Consider the following 26,372-nt stretch of genomic DNA (forward strand, 5'->3'; position numbering starts at 1 on the left):
TTATGATTAACTCTTGAACTTTAAGTTCTGTTTAGAATCAGTGGTCGAAGTGAGACGGTATGCGGTGGTATGCCATACCGCCTATGGATTTTCAGTGACGAAGGCATAGCGGTTCTGGTTTTTCAGTGATCAAGACATACCGTCACTGAAGAGCAGATGCTAAATACCTTTAATAAATCCATTTTATACACAGTAATTGACGAATACTAGGCACGTAAAAAAAAATATATTTCTTAGGCAGAAATAATTTTTAAGTTGACAATATTGACATTTTTGTTAACTTTTTCCTACCTTTTGTTTTTTAAAATGAGGTGTCTTCAAAGAAGTTCATCTAGTTTATATTTTGATGTGTCATATTGAATTGTTTCTTTCTTATATGTGTGCGTGTCTTCTTGCCTTAAATCATATATAAGCATGGGCGGATTTAGTTGTCTGCTGTGGGGGCGGATCTTCCGGGGGTTTGGAATACCCCTCAGTCGAGTGGGTGGTCCGAGAGTTTTCCGCAGGAAATTGTTAATATAAAAACTCGATTTTTGAACATTTTCGTTATAATTCTCTATAACACAACATAAGGGGATATTTTTTTATTTTTTTTTCAGAAAGTTGTTGGCAGGGGATCAGAGTCTCTTCATATCTACCCCCTTCCCCCGTAACTAAAGGGAAGCTCTTCAATGGTTTTCAGTCATGTAAATAGAAATGCAATCTTTTAGGCAACATACCCTCACTGTATTTCAACATTTAGATAGCTAGTATGTCGAGTCGAAATTGTAATAAAACATACCGTCTCTGCTTTTTTCCCACTTTGAATACTGGTTTAGATATAAGATATTGTCCAAAGATGATACATATAGGAAATAGGTATAAATTTAATAAATGACCTCCTTAAGATAAATTCTAGTAAGAAGTTCCCGAGAAAATAAAAATATTATTTAAAAAAAGTAATATTTTTTGTGGTACTTGAAAATATGTCGTTCATCGCCAGTATTAATTGATAATTTTTATTCTGTTAGAATTTTTAAAAATTATTGATGCACTGTGTAAGTGAAAAAGATAACACTGCTAACTAGTAGTTGTATTTATTGCTAGTTTTCTTTATATGTATTGCATGCAAAGATAAAGCCAAAGTAATTTGGAACAAAGCAGTCGGTGTGAAATATGGAAGTAGAAGGGGAGAAAATAGAACAGCTGACTAGTTTCCGATACTTGGGTAATATCATTAGTGATTATGTGAAGTGTGTGAAATAAATACAAACGATAGGAATGGCGAAAGAAGCCTTTGGGAGGATGAAAAGTCTATTTTGTGGCCCCTTGAATAAAGAGTTGAGAAAAAAGACTCATAAAATGTTTTGTGTGGAGTGTTGTTCTGCATGGGGCAAGAACATGGACTTTCGCAAAAAAAATGATTTTAGAAAAAATGACTGAAAGCTTTTGAAATGTGGGTGTGGAGAAGAATGGAGAGAATTAGTTAGGAATTAGAAGGTGTTAAAAATGGTGGAGGAGGAAAGAACATTTTTAGATATTATTGAGAAGAGAAAGGGAAACTGGTTGGGACATTAACTAATAAGGTACTGTATCATTGAGGGATGTGCTAGAGGATATAGTGGCAGGAAACAGAGGGAGAATGCGATGGAGACTACAATTGATGAACGATATCAAAACAGAAAAATCGTACGTGAAGACGAAGAGGTTAGCGGGAGATGGAAGGTTCATGGAATGTTGTCAGTAGCGGCAAGTGATCTGCCAATACTGGCAGAATACCTACGATGATGATTTCTTTCGTTCAACGGTAAGGCACTTTGAATAAAATAAAATGCTCTATTACTTATTATTAAGAACGTGCATTTGAACCATAAAAGTTTACTTCCTTTCTAATTTCCTAGAAAAATGCAACGAATTCAAATTTAAGCAATGTAATAGAAGTTTCCTTTCCGTAAAAATAAATAAATGAAAAGTGCGAGATCCTTTCTCTTAGAATAGAATTACTTGAATGGTAGGCATGGAAGAACTTTTTGGATTGTCTATATCACAGGAAAAATGGTTCAACTGTGTTGTACTGAAAATTGCAATTCCATGGACATTTTGATATGCATTGATCTCAATTTTTAGATAATTTATTATCAAACTGAAATAATAAAAGATCCACATTGAGTGATGTGTTAAATACGTTTAGAAATTTATTTCAAAAGGTTTAACCGTTTTGTCGTGAAAAGGCAATATACAATATCGATTTAATTTTCATTGGGTAGTAGGATAAACACTTTTTGGATCATATTTCAATCAAAAATTTTCATTGTACGCCTTATATCTGGAGAACTACATATAGTGTAGCCAAACCCAAACTACTAATTAAATCAGTATGAAGTATTTATTCTGTAGAAAATACGAAAACTCGATTTAAGGGTCGTTCAAAAATCTTGTGGTCCCTGATCCAAAAACTATTGGCCAAGATCCCAATCGTTTGATGCATTTTTTTATCACTCGTAAAATTCTTGGCCAAGATCAAAACCTTTTGATCCATTGTTTTGGATCATTCCGAAAATTCTTTTTTTAAAATTTAACATCGTGTCTGTGGATTTTCTCGGGTACTTCCGTTTCTTCCTACTTTCTCATTCAATCAATTCTTCCATCATCATTCACTTAATTCACTTGCCTTCATTATTTTCTTCCTTAGCCTAAAGCGCATAATCGTGGAACATTAAACTGAAAGATTTCATTTCATTTTTCAAAATCTCTCAATTTGTGGATATCATCGTGAAATTTTAAAATCCCAGCTTGTCTCAAGTGCTAACTTGTTTATGTACACGTAACACAACATTTCAGCAATTATCTGAAAACATCATTAAATTCGATATTGCGTCTAATTTTAAAAAAATATTTTTCATTGAAAAAAATTAAGATTGATTTAAGGAACACAAATGGGTTATGAATCTCCTTTTCCTTGTAAAGAAGGAAAAAATATTAAAATAATACCTGTTTTGGTCGTTGAAATATTTTCTGCAGTTTTCGAGTCCTCTTAAAGCTTCCTCCTTGTTTGTTACGTAAAAGAACAGGTATATGTCTATACATAACCAATTTTAGGAACACCTGAATCCATCCATCAACAAAATAGTGAGGAAAGAAGAAGTTGTCCTCCGAAAAACCATTAAAATGCCTGCCAGCAAAAGCATGCTTTAGCAGGATTAGTTGCCTACCTCTTCTTTTCCCCTTTCCCCCGTACTAACTCACCCGAATCCTCGTCTTTATTACCTATACCTTTCCGTACATTGTACTTCTTGCTTTCCGAATGTTGAAAGATGACTGACAGTAATTGCAATATCTTGAACAGGTACAATGTTAATGATACATGAGAGAGAGAGAGAGAGAGAGAGAGAGAGAGAGAGAGAGAGAGAGAGAGAAGGGAAAGAGAAAGAGAGAGAGAGAAAAAGATTGTTTAAACAACTATTGAGAAGTAGGTAGTCAATCATCAGGTCAGTTTTCAACTCTGATCTATCTTTTTTATTTTTCTGTCTATTCCCCCCTCTTCTCAAATGTAGCGCAATAGCAGTTTTATTTTTAATTAAAAGGAAGCAGGATATACTTGCTACCGACCTTCAATAAACAAAACGCTTCCTGAAATATAATGTCTTCTTTTGGATTTCCTTCCTTTAACAAGAACTGTTCATTAATTAATTTATTTTTTTTAAAAAAAATCGAAAATGCATAGTTTCATTACCATTTCGATCATAGAAACATATATATATATATATTTGCAGAAAATTATGTCCAATGGAGGGGAGGGGGTGAAATCGACAAATGAGGTAAGTGTATTGGAATACTATTAGCTAAAGGATGTGCCCCAGAAAATAGTGAGTAATTGCCAATACATTTATGTTAACTCCAGGACTGGGAAAAGAAACCCTTCCAGAACTATCCCTGGATAGAAATACTGCCAGATCAGAGTTCAATACTTTATTTACCAACTTAACTAAACTATTACCAAGTTACTATTACTTATTTCTGTGAAGTTGCGGAAAGTTAAGTAATGATATCGTTCTTTTCTTGTCTACCAGTTTGAATTTAAGCAATACACATGACAAAATGTATAAATAAATTTAAGGAACTTAAGAAGGTCAGGCAACCAACATGACTGTTGTGATAAGCTGTGTTGCATAACTTACACTTCCTGGCCACTAATGAAATGCCGGTTCGGAAACCAATACGACAGCTAGCTCATAACTGAACTTAAAACTCGTAAGTAATGAATGTTGTAAACATACTGTAGATTCCAAATAGGCGATGCTTCATTAATAGAATCATAAAGTCAAAAAAAAAAAAAACGAAAATTTCCTTTCGTTAATCAAGTAATAATAATAATAATAATAATAATAATAATAATAATAATAATAATAATAATAATAATAATAATAATAATAGTGAAAAAGGAATACTTGATCCCCCCAAAATCCTACTGTTTTGCATCTCTCCAGCTACGTAAATATGCTAGTTGTCGCCCGGAGCAAAAACTCGCCTTAGCGCCCCCTGACCAACCAAACCAAAACGCTTCCCCAAATATTTGCCTAATTTTGCACCTATTTTGCGCCCAGTGAAGTTAACAACGGTATATATCGAAAAAGGAAAACCTCAACTTTTCTGTAGGATTGTCCAAATACAATAGGAGAAATCAATATAAGACATAATAGAACTCATTTAACTTGATTTCTTGTAAAGTGTGTAACCCTGCGAAAAGATCAAAGTTGGCCTTTTGCGATATAAATCGTTGTTAACTTCAATTACGTGTTACTAAATACTGAAGTTAGCATCACGCATTAGTCAAGCTCTTAATACAACGCTAAAAATTACTTTACATTACTCTTTGTGTCCTCCTACTTGTGACAGTCTTATTTGGGACAGAAACTTTTAGCTGTCCTAAGAGCGACCGATTCGCTCTGTTAACTGGTCTATGAGTCATCCATTCGTTCATATTAAGATAATGGAAGAAGATGAGGTTCCCTCTTCTTTAACTTGGTCCAAAATAAAATATATTGCTTTGCTTAGTGAGTAATTAGATTTGAATTATATTATGTACAGAAAGAAGAGCCTTTGAAGAAAGGAGATATTACAATTGGATTGTCAATAATTACTTATATATGACTTACTATATTAATTATATAGGACTACTTACTATATTAATTTTCAACAAATTAATTATATATAACTTAATTATATAGGACTTATTATATACTTTTCATGAAAATATCTTTATTGTCTCGTTTAGTTATTTAGTATGTTTCATGTCAAATTTAACTCACAGCGGAGAGAAATTATATTTGACGAACAGTATCACTGGTACGTACATTTTTCATAGCAAGGATATTCAGAAGCTATAGAGGAGCCATCATGAGATGGTTCCTGAAGTTTCTTTACATGTATGGAGAGAAAAATGCAGCCACTACTTTAGTGCTAGTGTTACCAACCACGGTCACCCAGTTTTACACCCTTAAGGAAACTGCCATTATAGATGCACCGAAAAAACCTTGACACGTGACTAGTGGCGACGCCGCTGCGAGCTGTCAGAGACCTTTTCTTGCTGACTCCCCTATAATAACGCCAGGGGCAAACATACTTTACGAGAAGGTATCATATTATCTTTCATCATCTCAATGTAAATGAATCGGTCGCTCATAGGACAGATAACAGTTCCTGTCGCTAACATTACTGTCGCTTATAGGACTAATTCTTACTCTGCCCTCTATGTTTAATATTGACCATCTTCAATTACTTGACAAGAATTAGCAAGAAGTTCTTGAAATACTAGCAACGCCCGTGTGCATATAGCAATACACAGAAAGCATAAGTAATTGAAGCCTTACAGAAGAGCTATGTTCGTCCGTCTGTCTGTCTATCAGTCGACAGATATAAGACCAAAACTGTAAGAAAGAGCAAGAAATGGTTTTCTGATATAGGTTGAGTCTCACGAATAGATTCCGCCTTCATCCATTACCATTTGTTCGAACCGGAAGTAGTATAAAACTACCTTTTCCGATTTCAATGTTCAATCGCATTAGAGTACTTATTACAACTTCCGGTTTCAATGTTGATCCCCAATATGGGGAAACGGTTATAGATAGCGAGAAACAGATACAGTAAGAAATAGTGGAAATTTGTTTCTTGGTGTAGATTCAGCATCACACAAATAGATTCATTTTTCCCTTTATCTGCTTGTTGAAAACCGGAACTGAGTCTATCATTTCTGCTTAAAATACTTGACTACTACGATGTGAAGCTCAATTCATTTATTTTGTATTTGCACTTTATAGCATGTAATAAGCCTGCGTGAATAGCAAATATTTGTATTTTCAAAAACTAGAGTGATTTTAGGTAATCTCTACGTACAGAGTGGATCATTAATCTTGATACTTCGCACAGTGGTCGAAATAGCAAAAAAAAGCTGGACAAACCCCCAAAAATGAACTCGATCACTGGGACGAACGTCTATGGTATTTTAGCAGGGGAATGTCCACTCTATATAGAACAGATCTGTTTTTCATCCTGGCATCACTCGTTCATGAGAAAACATCTGTCGGAAGTGTATAAATTGACCGTCCTTGTAAAAATGTTTTTCGTGTATGGTAGTATGACGGACCTGTTAGTCTTAAGTATGTTGATAGTTATGAAATGATAAATATTGGTATTGTTGATAAGGACAATAGCAATCCTTTAAGACCAATAGCAGGCCTCTGAAACTCTTGGTATGCGCACTGAGGGCATTTTTACAACACTATATTCAAAATCAATGCTTTGCTATATATTTGTAGACTTTTAAAATTTTCCTATCAAGTTCAAGGTTTCATTTTCATTTTAATATTTTCTGTAGTCTCCCATTTAATGATTTTTGTTAGAATTAGCTGCTACTACCTACTACCTAGCAAACGAAGCGAGCTTCAATGAGTCTGGGAGCCCGCTCAATGCTCATAGAGACTGCCTGCTAGTCCCGTTGTGTCGTGTCATCTTGCCACCTAGACAAGTCTTCGCGTACGTGATAAATCTCTTAAGAATTTACTATACCCGTAGTTCCTCTCTAAATAGAGATGCTAAGTGAGGAAGCTCAGAAGTCTCGAAAAATACTTCCACAGGTATCGCGAGAAATGGTGCCGGAAAAGCTCTAGGAAAGATATAAACCTAAACTTGCTACACTTTTTTTTTTTTTTTTTTTTTTTTGTCATCGTCTGACCCGATAATTTTATTGCTGAGACCCAAAACGTTTCTTATCCATTAGGTCAAAACGTACAAAGGTGTGTCAAGGGAAATGGTCCACCCTGTAGAAAATAAGTCCTGACTGACTGACTGATCAATGCCCAGGCCAAACAACTTAAGCTAGAAACTTGAAATCTAGACGTTGGATAGAAGTTATGACTTAAGATACAGCTTAGGAAAGATTTTTGGAAATTTGACGGCGAATGGGAATAGTTGTAGCAATTATTATATTAAAATGTCTGTATCTCCGAATTTTTGAAGGTTAGAGATATGGAATTTGATATACGACCTTCTGGAATTTGATATATATATATATATATATATATATATATATATATATATATATATATATATATATATATATATATATATATATATATATATATATATATATGACCTAGCAGGAAAGAAAATGGATCAGAAGAAAAAGAGGTGGGAGTTGCAATTATCTATATAAATAAAAATGAAGGTGACTATGTTTATGACTTAATAACTCTTGAACCATCCGACCAATCTCGATCAAATTTTCAACATAGATAAGGCTCGAGCTTGCGAAAGTTTTTTTTTTTTTTTTATCATTTCACTTTAACCGTATATCATAGGGAAGGGGGTATTTAAAAAATAATCGAAAGTGACCGATATTAGTGCCGAATCCATAGTTTTCGGGGTCGCTGAGATGAACAGTGACACTTCCGATGCCGCTTGAATCCAAATTCAGCTCTGCAACTTGGGGGGGAGGAGAGGGGAGGTATATAGAAATGATCGAAAATGACTGATATTAGAGAACACTTCAGTAATGGTAAAAAGTAACTGACTAACGGAACACTTTATCAATTTTTCTTATTTTCATCCAGCGAAGCGGGTAGTTGACACTAGTCTAAAATAATTAAACATATGTTTCAGCTTTTTTTTAAAAGATTTTTTGCCTAGATTGGAAGAAAATGAGGTTACAGTGCTTTCTTAAGATGCCCATTCAAGACGTTTGAATCTTTTGCGAGACCTCAAGTTCAACAAATTCTATCTGAAAGATACAGAAGGAAGAATAAAAAATATCTTCAGCAGTTAACATATTTTACTAGTTTGCACATATTCCATTGTACAAGCTTTGTAAGTGCGTATGCGGTAATACAAGCTGTACCTTTTCACATTTACATCATTAGAAAAGTCAGTTCTGTTCATAGAAAGTGTATGCTTGTTAGTTGGCTGTGAACAAGAAAGTTGTTACTATTAATCAAAGATAGTACACTAATATGATCTTCATTAACAATGTAGTAGCTAATTGATTTTTAGTCATGTAATCTCATACTGTTTGACCTTCAATAGAAACAAAAACAAAGCAAAAAAAGTTTCTACTATTATACACATATATACTATATACATGAATGATACATATTCATTATACGTCCTCAAAAACACACAAACACATAAAGCAACTTATAAATACTGTCATTGTGACAAACACGCTATACAGTATACATTAATTGTTAATAGTGTGAAACTTCAGTGTGTTGTGCAAGAATAGAACACAAATAAAACACAAGAGCGGAAGTTTAATGCGTGGGTATATGTCACATACATTGCTACATGTAGTCACTCACAACAGTTCCCCCTACCTCCTCCCCACCTATTTTCTTTGTTCTCATACGGGACACACGCACTAATCAAGCAAGCACTCAGCAAAAGAAAAAGTTACGCTTCCGGAAGCTGGATTCTTCAGTATCTCGTTGTCACTATACGACCGTTAAATGTATTAAACTACTGCTGTTTTTCGTTTTCCACAGTTTGTTAAACAGCTAATAACCTGATGAAATTATCTGATTTTGCTGAATGATTCACACATATTTTTTTCTCCTTTCCTGTGATATTTTCTTGCTTACTTTAATAATAAATAATGAATAAAAAAAAAAGTTTGACAGTTTCTTAGCTGAGTGAATACGTGCATTAGAACAACTGGTTTAATAGGTCAACTAAATGTTAAGTTTATGACAATAAATACCATACACTTCTAATAATAGTATACACGTTATGCCTTATTAGCACATCGTCAATAACAATTGTAAAGTTATGCAAGGGTACAAGAATAGATCAAAGTCTTAACAGATTATATTTTAGACCCTTCTTTGGTTTAATTAGACCCACAAAGTTAACCTGGACACAGGGCCGGATCCAAGATTGTCTGAGGGGGGGGGGTGCACCAATAACTATCAAAATAACCAATCACTCTGAAATTCTTCAAAGTGATATGGGCTCTGACAACACTGATGCATAGAACGGAGGATCGCAAGTGTTATGCAGGAAAAAAAAAGTTCTTTTCTCCTCCTGACTTCTGTTTTGTTCCATACTTGATAAATGTTATATTGTTTTGCTTGGTGAATCCTTTTCTTTCAACCTTTAGAAAATCGACACTGCTGTATACATGTATCAGAACTAATGGTTCATCCAATTTTGTTAATTTCATCTTATTATCGATGCAAAATATCAGATTTAGTTGATAATTTTCCTTCTTTAAAATGATCGTTACGGTTTTTTCTTTGATTCTTAATCAGAACATTAAGTTGTTCTACTTTTGTATATTATAACGTAGGGAAAAATTCATATATATTTGATTCCTTTCTTTAGTAGCACTGCAGTGACACTTAAAAAGAGATCTAAATGAGGGTTACAAATCATTACAATCTCTTACAAATATCTAACTGCATCTTACATATTTACATGCATAAATACAAAATCATTTTTTAATATAACCTACGTAAAAATTATTCATTTTTTTTACAATGTGGTTTCTAGGTTCTACGAAGTTTATACATAATTCCTACTGTTTGAGGTGCAAATTTGTCAATAATCAGAGAATACATTTACCCTTCTCCGGTTTAAAAAAAATGTTCTGTGAAATTTCGTCGATTCCTAGAAAACATACTGAAATTGGTAAAGGGCAGAATAATAAAAGATCTGCCACTTCTACGATACACAGTATCGATAGTTAATCGTATTATTTAGTAATGTTGTATGGCTCAGAACGAACTTACGATAAGATTTCCTATCTGGTATTTTTCGACTATTCTGCTCTAAAGAGAGTTTTAGCCACTTATTCTAAAAACTTAATTACATTAAATTACACTAAATTACATTATCCCAGTTGACAATCTCTACAAATCAATGATTATTAGAAAAAATTCGCTCCAGTCATTAGTCCCAGTAGCTGTCTAGTTCATATATATTAAATATTTTTTTATCAATAGAAATGGTGCTCCTCTGCCACCGAGCTCGAAGCCTCAAATACACATTCACGTGTCAGAGGTTTGTGGAATAATTGCATATGTGATGTCATTTTTTTTAAAATAATGATATTCAAAATACAAGTGTAAAAAGATTTAACATAGTAAACAACTTGGAAAGAAGAGATGTAAAAAAAAAAGTCTTATTTGAAGATACAATCCCATCATTTCTTTAGTGCATCAGAGGAAACATACTAAGAAAACTCAGTCACTATGGACTCTCCAAAAGTGAAGTGAGAAAGTTAAAAACTTCTTTTTAAATTTTGCTTAAAGTGGAACATTATTGTCCCTATTGACTTCTAATCAGGATTCTAATGACATTCTGGTTCGTGAAAATTCTGAACCTTCTTCTGCTTCGTCAGAAATGAGAACGAACTTTTCCGACTAGTAAATCTTCTGGATATTTCACTATACTTTCCTTTTCAGTATGGAGTCAATTATCACTTAATATATATTTTAAAATATTATTATAGCATTCACATAAGCTTCCATTCTATGTGAAGATGCGTTGTTTCAGCGAGTGTTCTAACTTTTAACAAAGATACATTGTTTCCCGAGTGTTTTAACTTTTTTTAAACTTTTAACTGATTGCCTTCATCTTTTTGTATTTTGTAACTTCTTTTTGTAGTTTTTCTATTTGTTTATTATTATAATTTTCCGTGTTTCGTGGGTCTGATTGTTTGACAGAGGTAATCTTATGCACAATATCTCTATACAAAATGAGGTTGTCATTCTTTTCTTTACTTTTAATTTTATAATTGTTAGTCTTGTTAATTCATATACAGCTATCCATATCTATATCTATCTATCTACAACCTACATATATATAGGTAGGTAGGTAGATAGATAGATATAGATGATTAAAATCCCAATAATCGATTTTCCCCAATTCATGCAAATTTCCTTGCTTCCTAATAATCTAGCCTTTCAGTCATGCCAAATTGTTCAAAGTAGATCAAACAGCAAAGCTTATGCGATTATGTCGCAAAAAGAAAATTAAAAATGTATGGAATTTATTTTACTCCGACTATTGGAATCATGAAGCCCAAAGTGCATCATTACAGTTCATGGTGTAAGAAACGAACACATTTAAATAGTGTTATGCACTGTGTGGGAAATGAGGTATTTCAGGTTGATACTATGATACCAAGCTATATACATAAACTTTGATAATAGGATATACCCTTCCCTGTCTACATCCATGTAGGAATTAGTCAATATGGATTTCGGGATTCAAACAAAATAACCACCAGTTTTCTGCAAATATCATTTTATATTACTTTAGTTGATCATTGTTTTCTTGTTGTCTTCGTAAAAATTTATTTCGTTTTCTTTGACACTTCACTCTCTTTAAAAATTAACGGCGCCTCATTTAGCATCGGTGCTGAAAAGGAAATTAAATTTAGATTCAATCAATCAGCCAATAAGGTTGTGCGATGTTTCGATATTTATTGATTCACTGTTAGATATTTTAATATCGATATCGGAAAAGAGCAGTGCTCAACATACAGTATATCTATACATCGAAATTTTTTCCGTGTTTTATATTTTCCTATTAGTGTTCCTTAAGAGGCAACATTTGGCATTTACCTAATCTCGAAAAGGTGTTGTGAAAATGTCGTGTCGTCTCATATTTCGTCTCAAAGATTCTGTCCGGTCTCGTCTCATCGACCACATTAATTTCTATATATATTTTTAATATTTTAATGTTTTTCGATATTCGATATTTTTTGATATTACGATATTTTGACTAAACATTTCATTGGAATCGATTTTCGATATCCAATTCCGAGACCACACTCCTACCAATAACGGTACAGATTAGCAGTTACATACCAAATGAAGAACCCATTGAGGTAATATTAAGAACTAGAGATGCCCTGATGCGAGATCTTTGGTATCGAACTCGCATATATCGAATCGATCCGCCATATTGGAAGAGGATAAAGAAGTGTTTTTCACGTAAGGCTTCATAGGAATTTATGTCTGTTTTATTGTTGATTGTCTGTGCTCCGAGGAAAACTTGTACGAAAAAATAATCAATGTTCTTTGGAATTTCATAATATGTCAAAGGTAAGTCATTTTATTTCTTGTAATAACGTTGGTTATTACTTGTTTATTTCTTGTCACTATAATTAGACATATGTTACTTATATGTCTAATTATAGTGACAAGAAGATTTTTACTTTGTACGTTTTTAAAATTCTTTTTATAGTTTAAATCTTTTTTGAAGTGTGCCTAGGCTGACGATGAAGACGATGTTTTTCGAAAGTACTTCCTAGAGATAAGGTTTGTTTCTTGCGATGACTATTAGCCTTTTACTTACATTATTTCTAGAAACTAAATAATTGTTTAATTAATTGTCAATAACAAAAATAAGCGGTTTTTATCTCAGCTTATTATGTATATATTACCTGTCCAATTTAAACAAAATCAAACAAGTTGATCAAATTGTACTTAAATTCTGATAAATTTTGTTGAAGTTACATTTTTTCATTATTACTTTACATGAAGACAAATTATCGGTCAACCCCTATATACAGTATATTTTAAATAACATTTTATGATCTTTCAGATTTAAAAAATAAAAAGATTTATTGAAATATGATAACAGTTCACGTAAATAATGGTGTCGAGACGTAGCTTTGGCCGTCGGCCATATTTAAAGACTGCCCAAGGTAAACCCGGCCACAACACTTTTAACTTGCATTTTTAAATGATTTAATGTCTAAATCACAGCAGTCATAGCAGTCATAAAAGGAGCTTATGCCAAAAGAGAAATAGATTACTCATGATAAAGATAATAATTTTACTTAAAGAAGGGTAAGAATTTTGTTTTTCTAATTTCCGATTTGTTGATATTTTTCCTTAATAAAGGAAAGATATAGAAAAAGTATAGCAACGTCTGAAGAGCACACTGTAGTCTTTGTACATATTAAAGAATCATTGAAATCTCATTACTAGATATGTAAATAATGGCGCCGATACTAGTTGTCTTTAAGGTCGTCCAAGGTAAACTCTACCGCAGCAGTCTATCGGAGCCTGTCTTGTTTTCTTACATTTTTTAAAAAATTTCAGTAATAAAAAGAAACAGAAACTAGTTTGGAAACCATTTCAAGTTTTGCATCAGATATGTTGATACTATATAGTACTACAAAATATTTATGTGCAATTTAAATATTTTATTAAGGTTATGTTATTAAGATTAATAAATATGACATTAAGATTTATTTTACTATAAAATGTCTGATTTTTATTCAGGTTACCATCTTTCCAAAGTAAAATGTAGAACACTTCATCAGTTAATGGTATGGGGTTGAGGAGAGTTGGGGGAAAGAGAAATGTACCGCATTGTATCAGCCGTCCTTTTACTATAATAATGCAAATGAAGAGTGAATCATAACGAATAAAAGGCAAGTGAGACAAATCATATAAGTCTGTTATATAATATATGATAAAGACTATGGCCAATTTAATGACTCTTGGTTGCTGTTGAGCCATTTAAACTGATCGCAGAATAGGAAGTGAATACATAACGCATCCATTCTTTCGTTTCAGCTCAAACAAAAGTTTAAATGACCAACTTTTCCAATGTCCCGAAATAGTACTATTGGCAAAATACAGAGTCTTCAGACATCGCAACAGTGCTAGCGCGGCGCACGAATTACCGGCAAACACAGCATCGTCGACTGAACTAGCATTTTGCTACTGATACGACTAACGGTTCCCGTATTTGAGTACCGGGGTAACTGAATTTTAATCAATAACTCAGACTATCTATTACCAGGCACGTTGCTAGCTGCCTGCGCTGTTGTGAGATTTTATCTTATTTTGAAATCTCTGTATAATAGTGAAAACTAAATTCCAATAAATAATAATAATAGTCACCAACTTCGTCAATAAACTTGAAATTCGGGACATTAAAAAGTCTCGATAAAGGCACGTCAAGACGCGGAACATTTTCTCTTAACACTGTCCCAACAAAATCAAGGTGAGTTGTAACCCTAGCTTTAATTGTCTGTTTTTAGTTACATTTACCTCCCACGGCTATGGAATGTAATCTAATGGAAATTGATTTTTCACCAAGAATCGGAACAGGGCAGCGATTACGTACTTATTTGAGAATTTGACATCTCCAACAAAATATCAAGATTTATTATGAAAGAAAGAAAATGGAAGATTCGTTCACTACCTATCATTGAAATCACTTTATTGATGAATCCAACATCTTGGATATTGATAGATCCAATAACTTGAATATTGGTTCATCCAATATCCAATGATTTCAATGATAGGTAGTGAACAAATTTTGAATTTTCTTTCTTTTCTTTTCTTTCCTTTTACAATGTTTTATAAACAAAACATACAGTATGATGTAATGTTAATATAAATATAACTTTACCGTAAAATAGTAATTTATTGTTCGGATTTTATGTACGTGTGTGTGTACCTGATTCAGACATTCTGGATGTTGCTATAATGTAATGGTAGAATTTTATTTATTTATTTAATAATAAATATCTATTTTTTTATTTATTTGTTTGCAAACGTTTAATTTTATTAACAAACTTCAATTTCTTTATTTATTTGTTAACGAACGTTAATTTATTTATTTATTTATTTATTAACAAACATCTATTTGTATGTTAATTAGAAGTTATTTACTAAACCAACTTCTGTTTACTTATTACTGAACATGTACTTATTTATTAACAAAATCTGTTTATTTATTAACGAATATCCTGATACAGCCTGGACGATAAATTTGCATTACAATACTTAACAAGTAAAACAACAACAATGGAAAAGTAAGTGGTCAAAAAGTAGGCCAGGACCCGTATTCAAAGGAGCATTCCGCCATTCGCTTAGTGGAACAGAGAAACTTCCCTGGGAAAATCTGTTAGAATGGCCGGCCAACGACTTCGAACTTAGGACCTCCCGATTGCGAAGCAAGAAAGGCCACTACCAGCCTATCCTGTGTGTACAGCAAACGTTCAATACCATTTCATAGCACACAGTGCGCACAAAACTAGATTTGGGACTGTTTCGTCTCGAAAAATATAAATGTTTCTATTGAAAGAACTCTGCCTAGCCTGGTATTTCATCACGAAAATTTTATCTCGTCCCGTAAATAACGCTAATAGCCCGATCTACAAACAAAGAAATCTGCAAAATAATGGTTGATAAATTTCAAACATTTCTCCGGTTTTCTCTTTTTGAAAAATAGGTTTTCTTAGGGACTAACTCTATTTTACCTGATAAAAAACATATCAATGGAAGTTAAGTAGATCCCTCTACTGTCCACACAGAATAGTTATCAATCAGTTTTTTTTAAAAAAAATAAAGATACATGACTATGGTCAGTTGACCGATTCTCACCGACTTTCTATTTCTAGCTTTCTAACACCGAAGTTACGAAATTGGAATACCAAACATTTTATACCTCCACTGTAATCGAGACACCCTCGTGGCTAAACGGTTAGCGTACGCGCCTTTGGCGTGGGAGACCCGGGTTCGATTCCCGGTGGAAGCTCATGTGGTTCGGATTCCACGTTAAACTGTAGGTCCATGTCTCATATATGAGGTCCACGTAGACCCCAGCCTGCTCAATGGGTTACTAAAATGAGAATAAAATTCAATAAAACCCATTGTAATCGAATTCGGGAATGTACATACTAAAATGACTGTACGGCTGACGAAAACATTACATGCGAAGCAGTAAGTAGCAAAATTCATGGGGAAGTAAAGTCAAAAATGCACTAACAGAAACAACTTTATTTGTTTACCCATATTTTGAAACCCGTCGGTCATACCCATATGATCACGCAGTCGAGAATAAACTCAGAAGACACCAGAAACGTACGGTACATGCTAATCGGGCGGTTATTAAAGAAGTGTGCTTCAAAGAGACAAACCAAGGAACGAAAAGTGAAAAAATTAACTCCAAAGACATATGTGAAGACTACGCAATTGATTACAAACGCTGTTCTACAACAAATACAAATCAGAAGCCAGTAGAGCTATTAAAGAAGAGTTCAGACCACAGAAGAGGAAGGTGCATGTAGTAGTAATAGAGATATACTCAACTGAAATTTAATGATGATACCGACGTTCTTGATTGATTATTATTCCGATTTGCAACTTTAAAAGAGATCGTACTTATTACGTAACAGTCCAAATGGAATAGGTTTGCCGTATGGCCAGTGGTCAGTACTAATATGGTGCTACGACAAAGCCACTGGCGAACCTCAAGATTGTAGCGAATTAGTCAAGGTGACTTGTTAGCTAAAATTGTTTGTGTTTTGCTTCCAACACTACGAACAGACAAGGATGACATTCATGAAGCTACAAACAAACACGAGGACTTGCTTGGCGTTGTATCGAGGTGAGTGGTATCACCTCTTTCCGCTGACACGCGAAGACGTCCGCCTGCCACGAGTTCCGCTCGCAGACTGAGAACGGCTTTCAAGGTAAAGAAGGAGGCGAGGTGTGTTTCTTGACTGTGCAAGAAGTAAAAAGGAGAGATAAAAACCCTCAGCTGCTTGATTCTCTGCTCCGTTGTTGTCCCGTTACTTCATTTCTTCTTCAAGAACTTATTTCGCTTTCCTCTTTCCCCTCACCGTAGCCGCGCCTTGCCTCGCCTCGCCCCGGCAAAACCTTTCCGCAGCAGACATCGTATCGTAAGCAGCAAGAGTACTTTCTATTTCACTTTTATCATCCGTCCGCATAGAGGCTCCACCCAATCCCAAGTTTCTTTCCACATTTGTTTACATCTGGAGGCCTCGGGCACAACCTGTGAGTGGACGGACAGTAGTGGGGCGGATGGAGAATGGTGGTGGAACTAGGGCAGAACCTCTCGGAGCCTGAGGAAAAGAAAAAAAGAAAGAAAGAAAGAGAGCCCTCTTTTGACGGCAAACCGCTCCAATAAGTAAGTCCAATAAGGCCATTTAGAAAGGAAAAGTGAATTGTAGTATCACCTTTATAGATTCACTTACAAATGGTTTGCTCTCCTCCGCGCAAGAGAACATACATCCACATACTTACTTCCCCTATCTCCCTTCTTGATTACGCTCTTTTCCCGCTGGGGTCCGGTAGCTGACATACCTTTTCCTTACTTATTGTACCCCACCCTACTTCGTCAACTCCTCCTTAACAGACAGAAAGAGAGAGACCCTCGTAACGGGATCGGTAAATAAGAAAAAGAAACACTCTTACACACACACACACACACATGCACATACACAGGTGATACATATTTGATCGTTAAGACAAGGCGGAGGTGGGGGGATGCGAAGCAGGAAACTAGGTCTACCAGTAAAAGTTATTGAGTTTAAACTATGCTCCGAACGAGAGTGACAGTTCACTCCAACCCATACCAAGAACCAGGCGGGCCACGTTGATGCTCGACGCCGCAAGGATGGTGATGGTCTGACATAGTAGAACACATAATACCATATACATACATACGTAACACATATACACGCGGCACGTCCTTTATTTGTTCCTTCCTGGAAAACCAATGACGAAGTATCCTAAAGACAATAGACCTCACCCGAAGCGACATTATAATCCTAAAGTGAGAATTACCCAAAACTGTTTTGCAAACTTTCCGTTATAGCATCATCAGCTACTGACAGAAGTTTTTAGTGGATTTTTAAGAGCTTCGTTGGTGTCACGGATTATTCGGAAGAGATCAACTACTACTGTGATGTGATGTGATTGTACGAATGAATGATTGTGTGTGATTATCCCTGGACAGGGGACATAATCGTGTGATCGTGTACTGTGAAGACAGGAGATTCTATTGGAATATATTTAAAATTATTAATTATTTGGAAAAAGTACAACGAAAGTGTCGCGGGTGTAGTCATTGTGAAAAAAAGAAAAAAGTCATTTAAGGCGAACTAGTTTCCTTTATTCTATTAACTGGAATAAGTGTTTATTCTCTGTTTAATGACCTATTCTTGACTGTGGTTCTGGTGTGGTTTTATTCTATAGTTCTTTATAACTTTTATCTGACAAGTGTGTTTCGTGATGTTGCCGGAAATTTTGATCTGTAAACATATTTCCGTAAAATATCGTGAATTGTTGACGCTCTAGTAAATACAAATACCAGGATAATCACTTTGGTGCCTAATTACTTCGGGTAAGTAGTTCACTTGGTCATTCTATTATCACAAACTTAATAGTCTCCTTACGAAACCATATTACATGCAGCCATTATCTTGTTTTCAAAGATTTTCAAAAATATTTGACTTTTTATGACTGATTATTGTAAATAAGTATAGATAAAAAAGAGTGATTCAAAGACCAGATCAGGAAAATTAGAAATTCTCTTTTTTAATACTGATTCAAAGACTAGATGAAAAGTATCAAAAATCTTGTTTCAATACTATCTTCGAATATAAAAAAATAAAATTATTCTCTGGTATTCAAAGAATGAAATTTTCTAATGAGTTAACTTGTGTTGTAAACAAGTACTTCTAAAGTGTATTCTTTCATACACGGTGATCAAGGAATAATAATAATAATAATAAAAGTTAACTTGTGTCATTTTCATGAGCAAGTGCTTCTAAACACTATTCTCTCATTCACGGTGCTCAATGAGCAAAAATTACTAGTATGTTAACTTTTGTCATAGTCATGAGCAACTACGTCTAAAACGTACACTCACTCACGGTGCTCAATGAATGAAAATTTCTAGTGAGTTGAGTTGTGTCATGCTCATGAGCAAGTACTTCTCAACTTTAGTGAGTTAACTTGTATCATGCTCATGAGCAAGTACTTCTCAATTCTAGTGAGTTGACTTGTGTCATGCTCATGAGCAAGTACTTCTAAAATATCTCCACTTATACATATTTTCCTTCGACAGTTTTCGAATTAGTATCACGCGCTTCTTGTTTAAAATGTTACGTCATAATTTCGAATTTTAGAGATATTTGCAATAAAGTTCTGTTTTTATTTTCAGTACGAGCTGCGATAAAATTAGGAGTGATACATTTTCGATGATTACTCAAAAATATTTTAAAGTAATTTTCATTTACCTGCTAGCGAGAAATACGATTCACTTTGTATTTGCTTATAAAACGAGAGTTGCAAACCAATTCAAACCCTTAGCGAGCAATATACCGTTATCTGATGAGCGTAATACCACACAAGAACAAACTGATAATCACTTCATTAAAAAAGAAAGAAAGAAAGAAAGAATGAATGAATATCAAATCGAAAACAGCTTGGTAGCTTCTAATTGAGTTGTTCGATGCACGTACTAACAATTTGCATTTAGCAAGTACGTTTTACATACTAGTGGATAGAGATGAGCATTTACATATTTGAGATACCCTTTTACATTGCTAGTACGCGCTAACAAAATAATTTCAATTTGTATAATATTTCCTTTATTCGAACTTTAAAAGAAGCATAAAATGTTATGACACAAGGAAACGTCCTTATCTATTCGACACTCTTTCCTGTTTCTTTACAACGTAATTTAACTTCCTATTTCCTCCAAAAATAACGCAAGTCTACCTTCAAGATTTACGAAAATATTAACTTCCGTATACGAGTTCTAATATTTGTGGTGTAGTGATTAAAATATGAAAACAATCGGGTACTTTACTTCTGAATATCTTGTTCCAAATTATATCACTTAATTTAGAAGATAATCTCACATTTATCTAGTTTTGTTCATATTAAGATCTGATATCGAAAAATGCAATATTAGCGTATGATTACCATTTGAGTTTAATATCTTAATAAATTTTCTGTTATTGAAATATTCTAAATTTGGCGTAGTTTCATGTTTAGGATCATTGTTATTTCGTATCCTACAACGAATTGATTTTTGATATTATAATTATCGTTTTTAAAAATAGAATATCACGAGTTATACATGTTTCTTCTTTATGATGTAAGTAATAGTTAACAATGTATGAGCTGAAAAGAAACCTAAATTTCTCGGATCTGTTTTGAATTTCTGGAGCAATTAACGTAATCTAGAGTTTTCTTTGCATAAAGGTAGAAAGTGGGATCTTATAGTAATATTTCTGACTCGATTCGATTAGCAAAGGTTATATTTCTGGTTCACTTGTGTTTCTGCAACGTTAAACTTTCTTAACAAAAGGAATTGGATAAAATTGAGATTAACTTTTCTCTCTCCTGGTGTGTACTTAAAATTTTGTTTTAAAAAATATAGACTTATACATACGTATCCTTACTGCACAATTAGTCAGAGTACTAGGGTATAAGGTAAAACTTAACAAAACAAAAAAAAAAAAAAGTAGCACTCTCGACAGAATTAATGTGGCAGGATAAGATACAAACTGAAAGTTTTCCACCTTAACTAGCAGTTTAGAAAAAAATGAGTTATAGATACATTATAGATAGTAGATGAATCATAGACGTGTTATAGGTATACTCTATAATACATTAAAGATAATAGTAACATTATTGCTATTAAAAAACGTGTCTTAAACATGAGTATTCATATTATTGCGTTCATTTTAAGATTAACAATTTGTAGAAATTTTGTAGCGAACACAGATTTTGTTCGAATCGATTTGTTCGTACAAAAAAGTATAAATATTCTACAAAATTTCATTCTTCTTTCTCTCGTTCTCTCTCTCTCTGCTTATTTGCTATAATTTATATTGTTCTTTTCTACAGTTTGCGTTCGATTTATATTACTTTAAAACTAAATGGTAGTTGAACTAATTATAAGGTAATGGCTGTATGTATTCCTTCTCTCTTTTCGCTTTGTGGCTATTAGCTCATTTAAGAATCGAACGAGAATATGCAAAGAGAGACAATGTTTCTAAACGGATTTATCAAGTTATGAATATAATAGTGTAAAGCATGAGTATTTCCTATATTTATGAGTGGGCAGGGAAGTCTTGTTTTCCTTATAAACTAAATGCTACAGGTTCGTGCTAGGCTAGTTAATAGATGTAAAATAGATATAATTTTAGGTAAGACTAGAGTTACCTACGAGACTATAGTTGTCTACGAGACTAGAATTGAGCCTATCTCGTCTCGTAAAAGTGTTGAGAAAGTGATATCTCGTCTCGTCTCGTCTCGTGTGGAATCGTAGATAAAATTAAATATTATATATAATGGCTTGTCATAATCGTATTTAGTGAAATATCTTAGTGATTATGAATATTATGTCTAGTGATAATAATGGCAGTAATAAAGGAAGTGAAATAAATTTAGAGGTAGCAGTAATAAATAAAAACGGGAAGAGAAACGAAAAAAATAAATAGTAGATCAATGACGGGAGGGACATGTTACTCTTTCACGTAGCTACGAACATTGAACAAATCAGAAGTAAAATCATTGTATTACATGGATGTAAATGTCGATCGCTAAGTCGCAAAAAAACATAAAGGTTAAATAAAATGAAGCATGAAGGAAAAAAATAGCTTAATATGTAGATGATAGAATTGAAAGTTTTAATGTGGAACATTCGAAGTATACAATACATGTCACTTAATATCATGTGATTTCGGGTAAAGGATAGAATGTAATTTCTTCGAAACGATGTAATTTCTTGCATGCAAATTACACGTGCTGTATGGAATTCTAGTTGAGATGAATCGAGAAAGGAAAAAAGTGACGACGAAGAAAATAATAGGAGAATAATACCGTATAAAACAAAATTTTGGGGAATTGAGTCAAACAATCATAATCGAATTGGGTTTTACTTCCTGTAGCGATAAATTTCAAGTGTATTAGACCATAGAATTATAGTTAGGTAATAAGTTACACCTGTGAAGTTGGTTTTATGTCTTATAACTGTGCTGTGATTTTATGTCTTATATCTGATATTAAGGGTATCAAGTGAAGTTTTTAAGTGTATATCAAAATAAATAAATGGAGTCGAAAATGTTTTACAGCTCTACTCATTGCAGGTGTTGACATATTCTTTAACGAGGATTGCGTACCTGTTTAAATTAAGTCAAATATATTGAAAGATAAATATAAGGCGAATGCTGTAGTTAAAGCACACCTAATATAGAGAATTGCCTTAGAGAGCATGGTAGCTCAGTGGTAGAACGCTCACTGTTAGTGTGAAAGGTCTATGGTTTCATTATAGATTTTTTAAAAAAACTTTTCTGGAATAACATTAGTGTCCATTAGTCTTCGATTTCCTATCTTTTCTTCACTTCACCAGTTTTTCCATAAGAATTCAATTCCAAATGTATTTTTTTTTTATTTCCGATGGTTATAATCGCACAAAATTACATTAAATATTTCATTCCACCATTTTTTCTTAAAAGAATTTCGTTAAAGTTTGAACAGAAAATACTTATCAGGAAATATTTGAGTTTGGAAATACAGAAGGGTTTGAGTTCTGTTTTGGATTCATTTATAACATCAAGGTTATGAAGGACAGGACCAACTATTAACGTGGGGCTATAACCACGACGGTCCAGTTGGCGGGTGCATAGACTACCATTAAAGATTAACCTTTACAGTTTAGGCTGTTCTCCACCAGACTATATCGCCTGCAAGAGAGCTGGATTACAGAAACATGCCACCTTCCCGGCTAGGAAACATCAGAATTTTCAGTTCAAACAACTTAGAAAGTATGAAACTCAGTCACTGTAATTTATATTTTTTGTATGCGAAATTTTACAACTAAGTTTGTGTATTACCATTTTGATAGCATAATTTAATTGAAAATCCTTACTGGGGGAAATCTTACAATTTTAAGATTTTCAGCCAGATTTACAATGAAACAGTGGCAAGTATATTTTCGTCACAACGATATTAAATTATATGCCAGTGTATTGCGATGAATATAGTTGATATTAAAAGTATACAATGATTGACTATTAGTTTACAATTAACCATTATTATTTTAATGTTAAGTGTTTCTCCTTGTATAGGATTATACTATTGTGTACTTTAAGAACGTATAATTATTATTAACAACGTACTTATCTCTGTTGCGAAGGATTTCCGATTCGTTACCAGGTAATGTTGTTTCATGGTGTATAGTAACATATTGCCTCTCATTACTTTCATAATACCATCATTCACTTTCACATCATCATTCACTTTCAGTAGTCATTCTACTCTTTAGCCAAAAGGGGGCGCATGGTGGCTTGGTGGTAGAGTGCTTACCTCTAGTGTGTTGGGTACTTGGTTTGATTCCCGGCCAAGTACGTTGTGGTGGACAACATCGTTTTTGTGGATTTTCTCGGGGTAGTCCTGTTTTCTCCCGCTTTCTCATTCCATCAGTTCTTCTATCATCATTTACTTGTTTTAATCATTGCCTTTCTTAGCTTAAAAGGTATAATCGTGGGAAATACTTAATTTCATTTCATTTCTTTAGCGTAATAACACAACCATAAAACATTAAACTACAGGTTTCATTTCTACAGGCTTCATTTCTACCACATTACTATATGACGAAGAAAAGCGGACATTAAAAATAGTGATGATAAAAAAAAAAAAAAATAGAAATGATGATAAAAGTAGAGTGGGACAATGAACAACACTTGAAGGATTTTTTCTTTAAAAATCAAACTTCTTAACAAACTAAATTTGATCAAACCTAGCCTTAAATATAGCAGTTTACCTCAAAATTTATACGTTAAAATGAACGAATATTTGAGAGTAAAAACCTTCAAATGTATCTTTCTCCCCCCCCACCCCCAAATTAGCTGTCTTTAGTTGGTATCATCATTTTCAATTAAAAAATATATCTTTCCAAATATTCTCATTCAAATAGGTCCACTTCTGCTAGTCTCTCTGTACAGTACTTAATGTTTCAGTTACTTTATAACTATCACAATATTATTTCAAAGATTGTAGACATTTTTCAGTAAATGCATTCAACACATTGTGTGTATTGTATATTGTAATGGTATATGGAATGTTCTGTCTGAAAAAATTCCCTGAAAACTAAAAGAGACGAATGATTAATGAAATCAAATGATTATCGGAGAATTAGTGATGAGCCTCGATGGCTCTAATAAAAAAAAAAAACTCATCTCTGGCACGTGAGATACCTGGTTCAATCCCGGCTTCTGCCAAGTAGACTTCATCGTGGACAAGCACCGTGTTGTGCGTATGGGCTTTCAAGGGAATTTTCCGTTTTCTCTCACTTTCATCATTTCACTATTATCATCCATCGCATCATCAACGTCTGTCTTAGCTTCGATGAATAATCGTGAGATGTTAAACTCAAAAAAAAAGAAAGAATTGATGAAATAAGAAACAAGGGAGGAAAACATGATAAAGTCTACCACGAACGTACGTGGCCTGAGATTGAACCAGGGATACCTCGTAGCAGAGGTGAGCGCAGTACCACCGAGCTACAGTGCTCTTCTTCTTTGAGTGCAGTTTAGTTTTCTAATAAGGAATAACTGTTTATATAGTTGGTCGTCTAAAGTAATATCTGTCCAAGAAATTGTACATATAAACAAATAAGCTTTCAAATTAATGTCGGGGAAATAGGGAGCTTTTAGTTTAATAGCTCCACGTTTATGTTCTGCAGGTTGAACAAGACGAATTGTTAATGAGAAGGAAGTCACTCCTGGGTTCGATTACCGGTGGGAGGGTACTGAATGCACTACGGTAGTTCCGATTCCATCTTACGCTGCAGGTCCAGGTCTTATATAGGTTCGGTGCTGAAACGGGACACTAAACGGTGTCTCAGGCTTACCCTTGGTGCATGAGGTCCCTGGTTCGATCCCCGGCCATGTATTTGTGGTGAACAACATCGTGTCTGTGAATTTTCTTAGGATACTCCTGTTGTCTCCCACATTCTCATTTCAACAAATCTTCAAGCATTATTCACTTTGCCTTAATCATCCGTCTTGTATCTTGTACGGAATTGCTGAAATAGAAAATTCAGAAGATCAAATGGTTGCCGAAAGTCCCGTCGCATTGAATAACAAATGTTCAAATAATGGTAAATTTATTAGAATAAAATAGTCAAGACACCCGTTTATTACAAACCGTCCACGTACCTTCCATCTTTCCATATAGAATATAAGAATTTTCAGAACAAAATTTGGCCATGTCTTGTTTTCCACTTTTAGTGAAGGCCATACAAAGCAATATTTGTCTCAGTTTCTTGTCTTCAAGACAACTTTTTTTTTTTCTTGTTTGTTTCTTCAATGCTACGATTAGTAAGTAGTTAGTTATAGTGTTTATTAGTGAAGACGCGTTGAAGAAGACAAGGAGGGAGGGGGAGCGGAAAGAACAAGACGAAATAAATATTATGTTTCCTTTAAGTCTCCATTGTCTGGTTTGGGTTTCTGCAGAGTACGCGAATAAATAAATAAGTAAATAAATATATCAGAAGCCGAGAAACAAAAGAACAGGTTTTTTTTTCAGTAGAAAGCGAGAGTATTTAAAAAAAAAAAAACAATTTGCTTGTTATTCTCGCCTTCTTACTTTTGTCCCTACTTTGTTTAATGGTAAACTTGCACTACAAACATTTACAGACGATATAATACCTATTATAAAGTGGAGATTTAGGGTAATGCAGATAGAGTATTATTTTCTTCTTCCAAGGACTACTTTCACCAACAATATGACAATTGATACTTGTCCTTTTTTTATTATTGTTGTTGTTATTGCCAATATACTATCACACTATGTTCATTGAACTTAGATATTTTTTTTCTCTTTAGTTTAGTTTTGTTGTAATAATATCTAAAACTTAAATGAAAGTTACGCAACTGATACATAATATATTATTTGTCATGATAAAATTAAAACAAAAAGGCAAATGTTTAAGTTAATAATAATGAGAAAACAAGAAAGAAAGGAAAAAAGAGGGTCGAGATAAAAAAAAACATAAGTGATTGCTGTATTAAGTATTTGTTCCTTCAAAACTTGTCAATA

At 33.6% G+C, this 26,372-nt stretch overlaps 1 protein-coding gene across 1 annotated transcript in view; it reads left to right on the top strand.

Annotated features, from left to right (window-relative positions):
• Positions 1-17,768: 17,768 nt before the first annotated feature.
• Positions 17,769-26,372, top strand: part of LOC145668681 (uncharacterized) — a 78,346-nt gene continuing 69,742 nt past the window's right edge. The window contains exon 1 of the mRNA XM_081736751.1: positions 17,769-18,654. The gene's annotated coding sequence lies outside the window, so the exon portion shown is untranslated. The remainder of the gene's footprint in view (positions 18,655-26,372) is intronic.

The sequence above is a fragment of the Thermobia domestica genome, chromosome 13, assembly GCF_964235325.1.
Source record: "Thermobia domestica chromosome 13, izTheDome1.hap1.1, whole genome shotgun sequence".
NCBI lineage: Eukaryota > Metazoa > Arthropoda > Insecta > Zygentoma > Lepismatidae > Thermobia > Thermobia domestica.